This window comes from Echinops telfairi, unplaced genomic scaffold, assembly GCF_000313985.2.
Source record: "Echinops telfairi isolate 266 unplaced genomic scaffold, ASM31398v2 ScPeMD7_31;HRSCAF=116, whole genome shotgun sequence".
NCBI lineage: Eukaryota > Metazoa > Chordata > Mammalia > Afrosoricida > Tenrecidae > Echinops > Echinops telfairi.
In genome coordinates this window covers 50,546,778-50,561,254 of record NW_022103928.1, presented here as the reverse complement: position 1 = coordinate 50,561,254, position 14,477 = coordinate 50,546,778, and positions in this window count along the sequence as shown.

Genomic DNA, 14,477 nt, shown 5'->3' with positions numbered 1-14,477 from the left:
CCGGGACCCCGCACCCAGAGTCGCTTGCCTGCTCTGCCAAGACATGCACAGAGGTGGCAGGATCCCCTACAGCAGTTTCCCACTTGCGGGACCCCACTAGAAGAGAAGCTTCCCTTTCCCATGATTCCCCCCTCCCCACGTGGCAGTGATCTGCCGCTGGACCCGTGTCCCTCCCGCCATCCATCCAAACCCGGGTAACTGACCTGCAATCTACAGAATGCTGCCTGGGCAACCCCCGTGGGGGACCATCCACCCCCATTGCTGCCTGGCACCTCTCCACCGGCAGCCCGTTTGCCCAGCCACCCGCCCCCATCATCCTAGCTCCCACTCCACTCCTGGCCCGGGGAGCAGAGCCACACGCACTTCCCGCCAGCGCCCATCTGGCTTCTATCCCCGACACTACATTTCCACCGGAGCCATTGCAGGTTGGCTTGCGCCACCCACTGCGGAGCCCTGAGCCCGCGGCCCAGAGCACTAAACCCACCTGCCGCAGGGCACCCCTTCCAGCGCTGACAGCACCAGGCGGATTAGTGGGTGCTCCTGCCTGTTGGGAATGCGAGTGGCAGGGCTTTGCACTCTTGCCTGAGCGGCTGTGCCTTCCCAGGGCGCTGAGGGGTCTCCAGCGGCCGGCGGCTTGCAGCTCTGAGCCTACCGCAGCATATTCCTCCCAGGGTGGAGGGCAGGTGCCATTGCCCGCTGTTTTCTGCCAGAGCTACTGCTGTCCGATTGGGCTCAGACCACATCACTGAGGAGCCTGTGCCACTCCCCGCTTACTAGGGAGCCAAGGACATGGCTTTGCGGTCCCCGCCGGAGCCGTCTGTGCACTCCAGCTGGCTCTCACCACTGTGGCACCCAGCAGGGTCCCCAGCGCCAGCTTCTAAGCCTGCCCTAGCCCTTTCCAGCCGGCACAGAAGGCGGCCACTGCGCCCAGTACCTCTCAGCACTCCTTGGGGCCCCAGGCTTTTCCAGCCTGTGCAGAAGGCACGTCCCCGTGGTGCTTCTCCACCTGTGTAGTCTGTGCCCACAGGCTTGACTCTACAAGTCTTCAGGGACCTGGGAGGGCTTGCTGATTTGAAGAGCATTTTCCCCTCACATAGCCTGGCTCTGGAGCCCAGATCAGCACCACATCCCATGGCAGCGAGGCCTCACGCACCTCTGCCTTCTATTGGGCATCACTAGAACTTGGAGGGAACAGAAGGGGGAAATTTAAATAAACAAACAAACAAACAAATAAATACATCTTTTATCTTGTGCTGGTTTTTCTCTTTTTATCTTTTACTTTATCTGTTTTCTTTTCTCTCTTCCTCCTTTTTCATTATTGCTATTACTTCTCTTCTGCCCCTTTTCTATAGGTTTTCCTTCTATCTTTTTTCTTTCCCCATTTTCACTATTATCACTTCTTTTCTCTCCTCCTTTATAGCTTCTCCTTCTTTCTCTCTCCTCAAAATTTTTAAAAATTATTTTTTAATTATTAACTTTCTTTTTTTATTACTAAACCAAAAAAAGGGCTGCTAAGGGTACCCTGACAGACCAGGTCAAAGCATTCTGGGGGCACTCACTGAGGCTCCAGCCACCACTCCAGTCACTGAAACATCTCACCACTGCTGGTCACTAAGCCTTTAGGGAACCCTGACTACACGGCAGTCTGACCCATCCTTAGAGATAGGCAGCTGCCTGAAAGAATCCTTTGCAGTAACACAGATAAGGGACCCCTGGCCTCCCAGAAACACGGGGCCTATGAAAGGATTGATGAAAAATCAACAGACCACATCACTCCCAACAAAAAAAAACAACACAGAGAGACAAAACATAGTAGCAGAGCTAACGTCTCTTATTAAAGAAACACATACAGATCTGCCAAAAAAGGAAATCTTCAGAAGTCTACTCACAGCAATGCAGGAGCTGAGGGAAGCAACCCAGAATAAGGATGCAATAATAGAGGAGATGAAGTCCACAATAGAGGGGATGAAGTCTACCCTCCAAAGGGAACTGCAGGAACTAACAGAGGAGGTAGCAGAAGCCACACACAAGGTCACAGAATTTACTATTAGGATTGAGGAGGCAGAGAACCGTATCAGTGAACTCAAGGACACTCAAACAGATCTAAGCAAGTGAGAAAGACAGTCAGATAGGAAAATTAAAGAAACAGAAGCTAGCCTGAGGTCAATGACAGATGCTATGAATAGGAATAATATTCGAATAATCGGCCTAACGGTGCTCAACACAACACACAAGTCAATAGCCATGATAGCAAAAGAATTTCTGGAAGAAAACTTTCCCACCCTAACAAGGGAGAACCAGGCACTCATACAGGAAGCAGAAAGACACCAGCAAGACTAGACCCCAAGAAAAACATGCCAAGACATATGATATTAAAATATCCAACTTTGAGGAAAAAGAGAAAAATTTTTTGAGCAGCAAGAGAAAGGAAGACAGTCACATACAAAGGAGCACAGGTAAGAATATGCTCAGACCTATCAGCAGATACCATGAAGAGGAGGAGAGAATGGATCAACATCTTCCAAAAGCTGAAAGAAAAAAACACCTCCCCCAGAATCCTGTATTGTCAAGTTATCCATTAAGATAAATGGTGAGATAAGGGTTTTACAGGACAAGGAAAGACTCAAAGAATATGCTGCAAGACACCCAACCCTGCGGAAGATACTGGCTGACTCACTATGGCCAGAGGATCAACCTCCACCAAGAACAAACAGGAGATCCCCATATAGCCCATCTCCATCTAGAAGCCAACATGTCAGCAACAATTACCAGGACAACAGGGTCTCAGTTGGAAAAGAAGACAAGAAAGAAACTCTCCACTCAAACACAGCACACTGATATGAAGTGAGATAAGTAAAGACCCAAAACACAAAACGGTATGACAACTATGAATCCACAGATGGTGATATTCGTACATTAAAAGAAAAAGACTGGAGGACTGGCTCAGAAAACATAATCCGTCAATCTGTTGCCTGCAAGAGACACATCTTAAGTGCACAGGCAAGCATATGCTAAGAATAAAGGGTTGGCACAAAGTTTACCAATTGAATTGTAACTCAAAAAAGGCAGGGGTGGCTATTTTAATCTCTCACAAAATGGACTTCAAGATCCAAACCATAAAAAGTGACAAAGATGGACACTACATAATGCTCAAAGGTTCAGTAAACCAAGAAGCACTTAACATATTGAAAAGTTATGCTCCTAATAATGGTGCGGCGAATTTCATCAAACATACTATTTAAAAGATGAAAAAAGAAATCACGGACTCAATAATCATAGTAGGTGACTTGAACACTCCACTATCCGAGAAAGACAGATCACTGGGAAAGAAGCTCAGCAAAGAGGCCATAGAGCTAAACAATGTTATTAGACAACACGGCCTGATAGACATTTATAGAGCTTTCCATCCAAATGCAAAGGGTTTCACATTCTTCTCAAGACCACATGGATATTTTTCTAGAACAGACCACATGCTGGGGCACAAGTCCAGCCGGAGTAAATTCAAACACATAGATATTATCCAGACATCTTTCTCAGATCACCATGCCATAAAGCTGGAGATTAATAAGAGGATGTCCAGGAAAGCAAGGGCAACCAATTGGAGGATGAACAACGATCTTCTGCGACATGAATGGGTACAGGCCCAGATTAGAGTGGTTATCAGGAAGTTTCTCGAAACTAATGAGAACGAGAATACAATGTATCAAAACTTATGGGACACTGCAAAGGCAGTTATCAGAGGTAGCTTGATATCATTAAATGCATATACAAAAGAAGAAGAAAGGCGTATGACAGATACGTTAACACAAAATCTCCAACAACTAGAACAGAGTCAGCAGAACCACCCCTCCAATAGCAAGAGAAAATAAATAATAAAAATCAGGGCAGAGTTAAACCAGTGGAAAGACAAGAGAACAACACAAAAGATAAATGCAGCTAAAACCTGGTTCTACAAAAAAATTAAAATTCACAGTTCTCTGGCAAAGCTTACCAAAGATAGAAAGGAGCAAGCATCAATAGCCAGGATGAGGGATGAAACAGGGGCCATAACAACAGACCCCAATGAGACTAAAAGAATCATCACAAAATACTATGAAGCTCTGTATTCTAATGAATTCAGAAACATGGAAGACATGGATAAATATTTGGAAAAACAGTCTCTCCCTAGATTGTCTCAGACAGAGATCAAGAACCTCAACAAACCCATAGTGAAAAAAGAAATAGAAATGGTCATCAAAAACCTAACAACAAAAAAGGCTCCAGGGCGAGATGGCTTCACAGCAGAATTCTCCCAAGCATTCAGGGAAGAGTTGACACTGATCCTCCATAAAGTATTCCATAATATAGAAGAGGATGGCAAGCTCCCAAACTCATTTTACAAAGCCAACATTACTTTGATACCCAAACAGGGCAAAGACCCCACAGGTATAGAGAATTACAGACCAATATCTCTAATGAACATAGATGCAAAAACCCTTAACAAAATATTGGCCAATAGAATATAAAAGTATATAAAACATATCATCCACCACGACCAGGTAGGATTCATCACAGGGATGGTTTGACATCTGAAAATATATCAATATTATACACCACTCGTAAAGAAAAAGGATAAAAAACATATGATAATATTGGTTGATGCAGAAAAAGCACTTGACAACATCCAACAACCATTCCTAATCAAAACTCTCATGAAGATAGGATTGGAAGGAAATTCCTCAAGCTGATACAAGCTATTTATGAAAGGCTAATGGCCAATATCATAGTCAATGGAGAAAAGACAAAAACAATCCCACTAAAAAAGGGTACAAGACAAGGATTCCCCCTGTCCCCACTTCTATTCAATATCGTTCTGGAAGTTCTGGCTAACAACATAAGACAACGGAAGGACATCAAAGGGATCCAAATGGGAGAGGAGGTGGTGAAACTATTGCTATTTGTAGACGACATGATCCTGTTCATTGAAAACCCCAAAAGCTCCACAACTGGAGTATTTACAGCGATAGAGGAATATGGAAGAGTGGCAGAATACAAGATCAATAAACAGAAGTCGGTAGGTTTTCTATCACATCAGAGGGACATGGAAGAGGGGATTAAGAAGGAAGTACCTTTCACAGTAGCTAAGAACAAACTGAAATACCTAGGAATGTATTTAACAAAAAATACTAAAGACCTATACAAGGAAAACTATAAGACCCTACTACAGGAAACCAAAAGCGACCTCCACAAATGGGAGAACATCCTCTGCTCGTGGATTGGAAAGCTTAGCATAGTAAAGATGACAATCCTACCTAAAACACGTTACAAGTTCAGTGCTATGCCATTTCAAATACAATCAACCTTCTTCAAAGCATTGGAAAAACTGACCACCAATTTCATATGGAGAGGGAAGAAACCCAGAATTAGCAGAGAACTCCTCAAGAAGAAGGACACAGTTGGAGGACTCACCTTTTGTGATTTTAATGCCTATTACACAACTACAGTGGTCAAAACAGCGTGGTACTGGCACAACGACAGACACTCAGACCAGTGGAAAAGAATAGAAAGCCCAAGAATAAAACCATCAGCATATAGACAACTGATCTTCGACAAGGGTCGCAAAACCATCAAGTAAGAAGTGGATGCCCTTTTTAACAAGTGGTGCTGGAAACAATGGCTATCCACCTGTAGAAAGATAAAGCAAGTCGTTTCCCTCACCCCATGCACAAGAATAAGCTTAAAGTGGATCACAGACCTAGAAGTTAAACCCCAAACCATCAGGACCGTCAAGGAGGGTATTGGGACTAACCTCAGAGCACTGGCCCAGGGAACGCATAGGTTCACTGCAATAGGGAAGGATACACACACAGGTGAACTGGAAGTCGACAAATGGGATTTAATAATAATAAAGCACCTGTGCACCTCGAAAGACTTCACTAAGAGGGTGACAAGACAACCCACAGACTGGGAAAGGAATTTTAGTAATGACACATCGGACAAAGGGCTCATTACTAAAATCTACAACACCATCATGATTTGCAAAAAGAGGAAAACACTTAACCCCCTAAGGAAGTGGGCAAAAGTACTTAAAAGACCTTTAAGTAGGGAGGAGACTCAGATGGCCAATAAGCATATGAGAAAGTGTTCCAGATCACTAGCCATAAGAGAAATGCAAATCAAAACAACCATGAGATACCACCTAACACCTAATTTAAGGCTAGCCCCAATCAGCAAATCAGAGAGCAACAAGTGTTAGAGGGGCTGTGGTGAAGTAGAAACCTTCCTCCACTGCTGGTGGTCATGTAGATTTGTACAGACACTGTGGAAAGCAATCTGGAGATACTTAAAGAAAATGGAAATTGATCTACCCTATGACCCAGCCATCCCTCTACTGGGCATATACCTGGTGGAAGCAACAAATAAAACACGACCAGTCATCTGCACTCCAATGTTTATTGCGGCACAATTCACAATCTCAAAGACTTGGAAACAGCCTAAGTTTTCATCGATATATGAGTGGATTAGTAAAACTCACACACAATGGAGTACTTTGCATCACTGAAAAGCATGGACAATAACGTGAAACATGTCGTTTCGTGGGAAGAGCTGGAAGGAATCATGTTAATCGAGGTAAGCCAAACTCAAAAGGACAGGTATAACACGAGTCCCCTGAGGTAAGTACAATCAGCATGCCAGGAATAGAAGAATAAACACCTATCTCGCAATAAACGGGTGGAAGCATAGATAGTTGGAGGGACGGCAGGCCACACCTAGGGAGGTACATGAGAGTCCAACATAAAGAAGGGGAAGGGGGGCAAGTGGAAGGAGAAGTGGGGTGGGGAGAAACTGAGTTGATGGCAAGGGGGGAACAGGGCACTAACCCATCCAGGGGGAGAGTACTGATTGTGTCCTCTCAGAACTGGAATGTGCATACAGACCTCACCATGACAAAGCAAACCAGGAGGGCAACGTAACGTGTGGAAGAATGCACAAAGAGACTGGACCATATGCCGGCCCTAACCAGAATTAGCCTGACCCCCACCATGGAAGGGAGTACCACAGAAAATGAAAATAGATTGTCTGGTGTGGGAAAGGAACTGACCTACCATACCACACCCAGAAGGAAGCTGAAGCAAAGGAAGGAGGAAGAACGGAGTAGAGCACACCTGGGCCCACCAAGCTCAGAGGATGACAGCCCTGTTCACAGGGCCCAATGTACAGAGAGGACCATATAGCTGGCCCCACAGCAAGATGCGACATCCTGCACTGACCCATGGCCCGACACGTGACAGCAGTGTGGGATGTGCAACTGAGCTGACCCCACCACACTGAGGCAAAACACTGGGGGTGTGCAATGGAGTGGTAGGGGAAGCAGGGCAAGGAGGTCCCAAGAGAGTATAAAGGATGGACTTTGGGGCCAGGACGTGGCACCCCATCAGACTCATCCGGAAAATACTCCTAAAGGTCAACAAACAGTCCTTGAACTACTAACAGGCTTTTTTCTTTCTTTTCTTTTTTTCTGTCTTTTTGTTTTGTTTTTCTTTTTTTTCTCCTTTTAAATTTTGTATGTCAGTGGCTTTTTTGTTTGTTAGCTTGTCAGTGTTGCTGCCATCATCGCCATGTTCTTATGTGCCACTTTGGTGCTGTCAAAGCCATCCCCAATTTTATGCATATATTAATATATCTGCAGGTCCACCTAAGATAGCCATCCCCAATTTTATGCACATATTATCTCTGCAGGTCCACCTAGATAAGATAGGCTGGACAAACAATGTGAGAAGAAAATAACGGGACCAACGGTCCCAGAGGGACATGAGAGTGTGGAAGGAAGGGGAAGGGAGGAGGTGTTGGCCAACCCAGGGACAAAGGAACAATGAGTGGTTCAAAACCAGTGGCCGGGAGGGGATGGGAGGACTGGTAGGAAGTGACCAAGGGCAAGGTAACTGAGAGGAATTACTGAAACCAGATGAAGGCTGAACATGTTAGTGGGACAGGAGGAAAGCGTAAGGAAATAGAGGAAAGGAGTAGGAGGCAAAGGGCATATATGAAAGCCTAAATAGAGACATGTACATATGTAAATATATTTATGATTATGGGGGAAATAGACCTATGTGCATATATTTATAGGTTTAGTAGTAGGGTAGCAGGTGGACATTGGGCCTCCTCATGCGCATTCCCTTAATATAAGAGCACCTTGCTTAGCTAAGCGGTCATTTCATGATACCCACATTCCCTACATGATCACTGAAGACAGACGTGTGCATAAGCAAATGCTGATGGTGCCCAGCTATCAAAAGATATAGCGTCTGGGGTCTTAAAGGCTTGAAAGCAAACAAGTGGGCATCTAGCTCAGAAGCAACAAAGCCCACAGAGAAGAAGCACACAAGCCTGTGTGAACACAAGGTGTTGAAGGGATCAGGTAACAGACACCAAAGAACAAAAACCATCATTGTGTGATCACCTTCCACACATAAATGCTGAAGACGAATGTGTGCATAAGTAAGTGTGGTGAAGAAGGCTGACAGGGCCCGGCTATCGAGAGCTGTAGTGTCTGGGGTTTTAAAGGCTTGAAAGTAAACAAGCGACCATCTAGCCCAGAAGCAACAAATCCCACATGGAACCAGCACACCAACATGTGTGATCATGAAGGGCGGAGGGGACCAGGTTTCAAGCACCAAGGTGGGTGGGGTGGGGGGATCATATCATCGTGAATGAGGGGAGTGCGTGATGGGGACCCAATGCCCATCTGTAGACAACTGGACATCCCTTGCACAGGGGTAGTGGGGAGGAGATGAGTTACTCAGGGTTCAGTGTAGCAATAATAAAACTCACGACCTTCCTCTAGTTCTTAAACGCTTCCTTCCCCCAACTATCATGATCCCAATTCTACCTTGCAAACCTGGTTAGACCAGAGGATGCACAGCGGTACATGGGAACTGGAAACACAGGGAATCCAGGACAGATGAACCCCTCAGGACCAGCAGTGAGAGTGGACATACTGGGAGGAAAGGAGGGGTAAAAGGGGGAATCGATCACAAGGATCTACATATAACCTCCTCTCTGGGGATGAGCAACAGAAAAGTGGGTGAAGGGAGACGCCGGGCAGTGTAAGATAAAATAATAATTTATAAATTATTAAGGGTTCATGAAGGAGGGGGGAGGAGGGAGGGACGGGGAGGGGAAAAAGGGAAATGAGCTGATTCCAGAAACCCAAGCAGAAAGCAAATTTTGAGAATGCTGAGCGCAACGAATGTATACGTGTGTTTTACACAATTGATGTCTTTATGGATTGTGATAAGAGTTGTATGAGCTCCAATAAAATGATTATAAAAAAAGTTAAAGTTCATTATCAATCATTGAAGGCATGTATAGATGTAATCATTAGGGAATTGGCCAGTATGGAATCTGAAATCTCTTACATCTATCCCATTAGACTGTTGTTTTTATTTCAGTTATTCCAGTTGCATTATGTTACTCTAGGTACTTGGTTGACTGTTAATGCTATTATGGTATTTGAACCCTTTTTTTTTTTTTAAGAATTTACAGTATACGTCTTCACAGGTTCTCATTGATTTTTGCTGTGACGTCAACTTCAACTCATGGTGACGCCATCTGTGCAGGTTAGGACTATTGCATAGGTTTTAAATGCTGCGACCCTTTGGAACCAGATTGCCAGGCATGTCATCCAAGTCACCTCTGGAAAAGGTGATTTGCAATCACAAATCAAAAAGTTGGAATCACAAATGCTGAACTTTGGTTAGCAATCAAGCCTTCACTCTTTACACTCCAAGGGGCACCTTGGAATCAACATTTTTAAAGACATATGTCAGATTTTTATCACTAAAACACCCTTGTGATAATGGCCAACAAAGGAATTTCAAAGAAGAATGGTGAAGTGATGTTTAAGTGCTGGGCTATTAACCAAGAGACCAGCAGTTCTAATCCACTAGCTGCTATAAGGAGAAAGGAAAGGGCGTGGTGATCTGCCTCCTTCAAGGTGCGATTCTGGGAAGCCCTGTGGGGCAGCTCTACTCACTGCGATGGGGTTTACTAAGAGTTGGAATTGATTGCCAGTAAATAGAAACAACAATAACAGGCGGTTTTAAAATGTTAAAATTGGCTTATGATCTTAAAGGATGCATTGATTTTCCAAATTTAAAATGCTTGCAAAGGCATGTACCATATTTTTATTCCAATAAATGTCACTATAAAATTATAATAGCACATTTACAAAAATACTTTAAAGATCATTTTTTGGGAGGCTCTTAGCACAATCCATCCATCCATCCATTGTGTCAAGCACATTTGTATATTTGTTGCCACCATCATTCTCACAACATTTTCTTTCTACTTGAAGAGACTGGTTATCAAAGGAAAGTCGAAGGTATATGTTATTTGTGAGAAAGCATGGCGTATACTTCTGAATAAATGTACAATAATTGGACAAAGCACACTTTTTAAAAGGCTCATCGTTTGCTTACATGTCACCAAAGAATTTGCCATAAATGGTTGTATATAGTAGCTAGCTTTGATGTTTGTAAAGGTAAGCATGGACCATGAATAAGGAAATCAGAAGAAATACCGGCACCTTTGAGTGATGGTACCGAAGAAGAACTGAATAGAATGGCCTGCCAGAATCACAAACTGATCTATCTTGTAAGAATTGAAGCCACAGTGCTCTTTGAAAACGAGAATGCAGAGACTTTATCTGACGTTTTTAATGAACTCCATGGCAATGCATTTGTTTATTTGTTTGTTTTTAAATGCTATTAGGAGGTACCAGTCCCAGAAGAATGCCATGTTTGATAGCACAGTGGATGGTCATCAAGAAAGAGAGAGGGTCTCCGTAGATGAGTTGAAGCCGTGACTGCAACTAAGGCCTGAAACCACAACGATCGTGGGGGCGGCACAGAACCAGGCAATGCTCCTTGTTACATCGAAGATCTTTGAGTCAGAACTGAAAGGAAGGCAGATTATAAACATGGACCCATCATCTACCTCTGCTATGTGACTGTTTCCTTTCCTCCATCAAGAAGTACAGGATGCTAGATTTGGCCACGTGCATTGTTTTTTCAAAATGAAAATGCATTAACCCCAAACAGAACAAGTTAGTATATATATAATAATTCATCAAGAGCACTTTCAATTAAGAGACGTCTGGAATAACTTAGACTTTAGGACTATATCTAGGAGTTATATTTTACTAGCCTATTTGACATTGTTAAAAGAAGAATTCAGCTTCAAGTAGCAGTAAGCTGGAATCAACATTAAAATTTAATTCTATATTATTCTAAAATATTTTTTTTCTAATCATTTTATTAGGGGCTCATACAACTCTTACCACAATCCATACATACAGCAATTGTATAAAGCGCATTTGTACACTCATTGCTCTCATCATTCTCAAAACATGGAGAGGAAATATCTGAATTATTTTTGTAGCCAAAATTTGGCCAGAAATTCCTTTATGTGTGCTATTTATTTATTTCTGAATCTTTGCTCCGAAGGTCAAAATGGAAATGCATTGTGAAGGTTATAAAACAGCAGCTACAAACCTCTTGTTGAGTTTATGATAATGAGAAGCATAGGAATTGAACTTCCTACAGACTGGATTCTATAACTTCGAGCAAGAAGGCAAGGGTGGGCCTTTGGAGAGTTACTGCTAGGTCCCTCACTTGCTGGAGACTAAGACAGGTTGCCAAAAATGAAAAAAATAAAGTCAATTTATCTCTCAGAATTTTATTAGTGAAACTGAATTGTGTTAATTATGTGTTATAAGTGTTATCTGGAAGGGTAGCCAAGTATTTGCATTTCAATATGAGTTTTCACATTTCTGTTTAACTCCGTAAGTTGGTGTGTAATTGTTTAACAAGTTGCGTCAATGATATCTAAACTTGAATGAGGCTGTTCCCACCTAGTCCTATTTTGGGATTACAGGAGGCTCAACAAATAAAATCCCTCCCTCTCCCCTCAATAAAAACTTTCAATAGACAGAGAAGAGTGTCGTTTTTGTTATTGCGAAGTGCCATGGCGACAGCTCTAACTCATAGGCACCTGACATACAGCAGACTGAAACACTGCCCAGTCCTGCCCCGGCCTCACAATCCTTCCTTTGTTGTGCCCATTGCTGCACCTTTGTATCAATTTATCTTGTCAATGAATCATCACCTTCCTCTGGTTTTGCTGCTTGTCTACTTTACTAAGCATAATATCCTCCTCACGGCTGTGTCTCTTCTGACAACATGTCCAAAACACTTGAAATAGATTCTCCCCATCATTGTCTCTAAGGATAATTCTGGCTGTACTTCTCCCAAAGCGGATCTATTTGCTTTTTGGCAGTTCATGTTATTTTCAATAGTCTTCATCAGCAACATAATTCAAATGCTTCAATTCTTGCTCAGTCCTTATTCACTGTCCCACATTCACATGCATGTGAGGCAATTGGAAATACCATGGCTTGGGTCAGGCACACCTTAGTCCTCAAAGTAATGTGCTTGCTTTTCAACAGTTGAAAAAGAACGTGTGCTTCAGCTTTACCCAATGCAATGCATTGCTTGATCTCTTGACTGCTCCCTCGATGAGCGTAGATTGTAGATCCAAGCAAGACAACATCCTTGATACCTTCCTTGTTTTCTCCATTTATCATGATGTTATCAATTGATCTAGTTGTGAGGATTTTGGTCTCCTCTACATTGAGTTGTAATCCACACTGAAGGTTGTAGTCCTTGATATTTATCAGCAAGAACTTCAAGTCCTCCCCACTTTCAGCAAACAAGCTGTCATCTGCATATTGCAGATTCTTAATGTCTCCCACCATACTTGATACCACATTCTTTTTCATATAAGGGGGCCTGTCTGCATGCATACAGATCAACCTTCCATGTAAACAGATGGATGCTACCCTACCACACATAGCACTGCACTTCAAGATGGATCCTGGGATGCTCATTTTGATGATGAATATGACAAGCTTCCTCTTCAATTTTTCATTATAAAACCATATAATTATCTTATTCAGTGGCCAGTATTCATCCATGTGGTTCACAAATGCCTAAGATATTGATCTTGTGTGTTCTGTTTCATTTTTGGTGACTTCCAATATGCCGAGGTTCATCCTGCACCCGTGCCATGTTATGGTTACTAATGGATGTTTGCACGTCTTCTGTCTTATTTTGAGTTGTACAGTAAGTAAAGTTGCAAAAACATTGTTCCACCCACATAGTTAGGGTCAACCATGAGGCAGCAGAGCTTCCTCGGTTATATTTTATCATTTTCAACATGAGGGGCTCATCTTCTGGTACTTTATCAGAGGAGGTTCCTCTGCTATGCATGAGCTTTTCAGTCGATACTTTTTCAGAAGTGGTCTGCCACTTCCTACTTCCAAGTCTATATTAATTTGGGAGTTCTGTTGAAATGCATCCACCAGGAATGACTCTGTTTGTATTTGAAATACCAGTGGCAAAGCTTCTGGCTTACCACCATGCAAGCCACCACAGTTGGGTGTACTGCCAGCGGAGGGTGAACACACATAAATAAACACACACGATTGCATCTAGGTATGGTAACATGCTATCCATAAACTATTCTCTCTTGCCTTTTATGCGTAACAAGAATAAATTTTGAAGGCTGTTTGTATTCCATTATATGGTTGTACTGTATTTTATCTAATTAGTTTTCTTGGTATGACATTTTGGTTATTTCTGTCTTATATTATTATAAATGACAACGTGCAAGCTATTGTTGTCCATCGATGATTTTGTGTATGTGTGCCTATACCCATAAGTGTCATTGTTGGGTGCCATCCAGTAGATTTGTACTCATCGCAACCAAGAGCAGACCTGCTCCATTGGGATTTCTGGACCATCTTTATGGACCCGGCCACTAAGTTTTTTGTTTGTTGGTTTCTGAGGTGTTACTGGACAGGCGCAACCCATCAACCTTTCTTTAGCAGCCTGGGGCACATCCCTGGTGCTACTGAGTCTCCTTGTCCACAAGTTAAACTACTGGAAACTGTAAACGGCCACAATGCACATGCTCCATAGTTCAAAACCACAGTAGCTCCACGGGAGAAAGCCTGGGCGTTCTACTCCCATGAAGAATCACAGTCTCAAAGACCCACAGTGGGTTGCTGTCAGTCAGTATTGACTCAATGGCAGTGAGTTATTCCTTAAAACCACTAAACTATGTTATGAAAGCGGATTCTTTCGCCTCCCGTAAAGCGTTACCGTCTCCGAAATGCACAGGGACAATTCTATTGCTTGGCAGTGGTCAGTTAAGCTGGAAACAGATCTGTCTCAAGTGCTCCCCTCCGATTTACTGTCTAAGTTATAATTAGGGTGATTGAGAAAAATCTTAAGCTATCATTTCAGATCCTTCTATGACATCTTCAAATGATGCTCCAATTTCCTTAGAATAAAGTGCTTCTCCATTCTCATATGATTTCAATATGAGGTCCAGGCAAACTAAACTGTATGATTGCCCTTGTTTTCAGGGCCTTT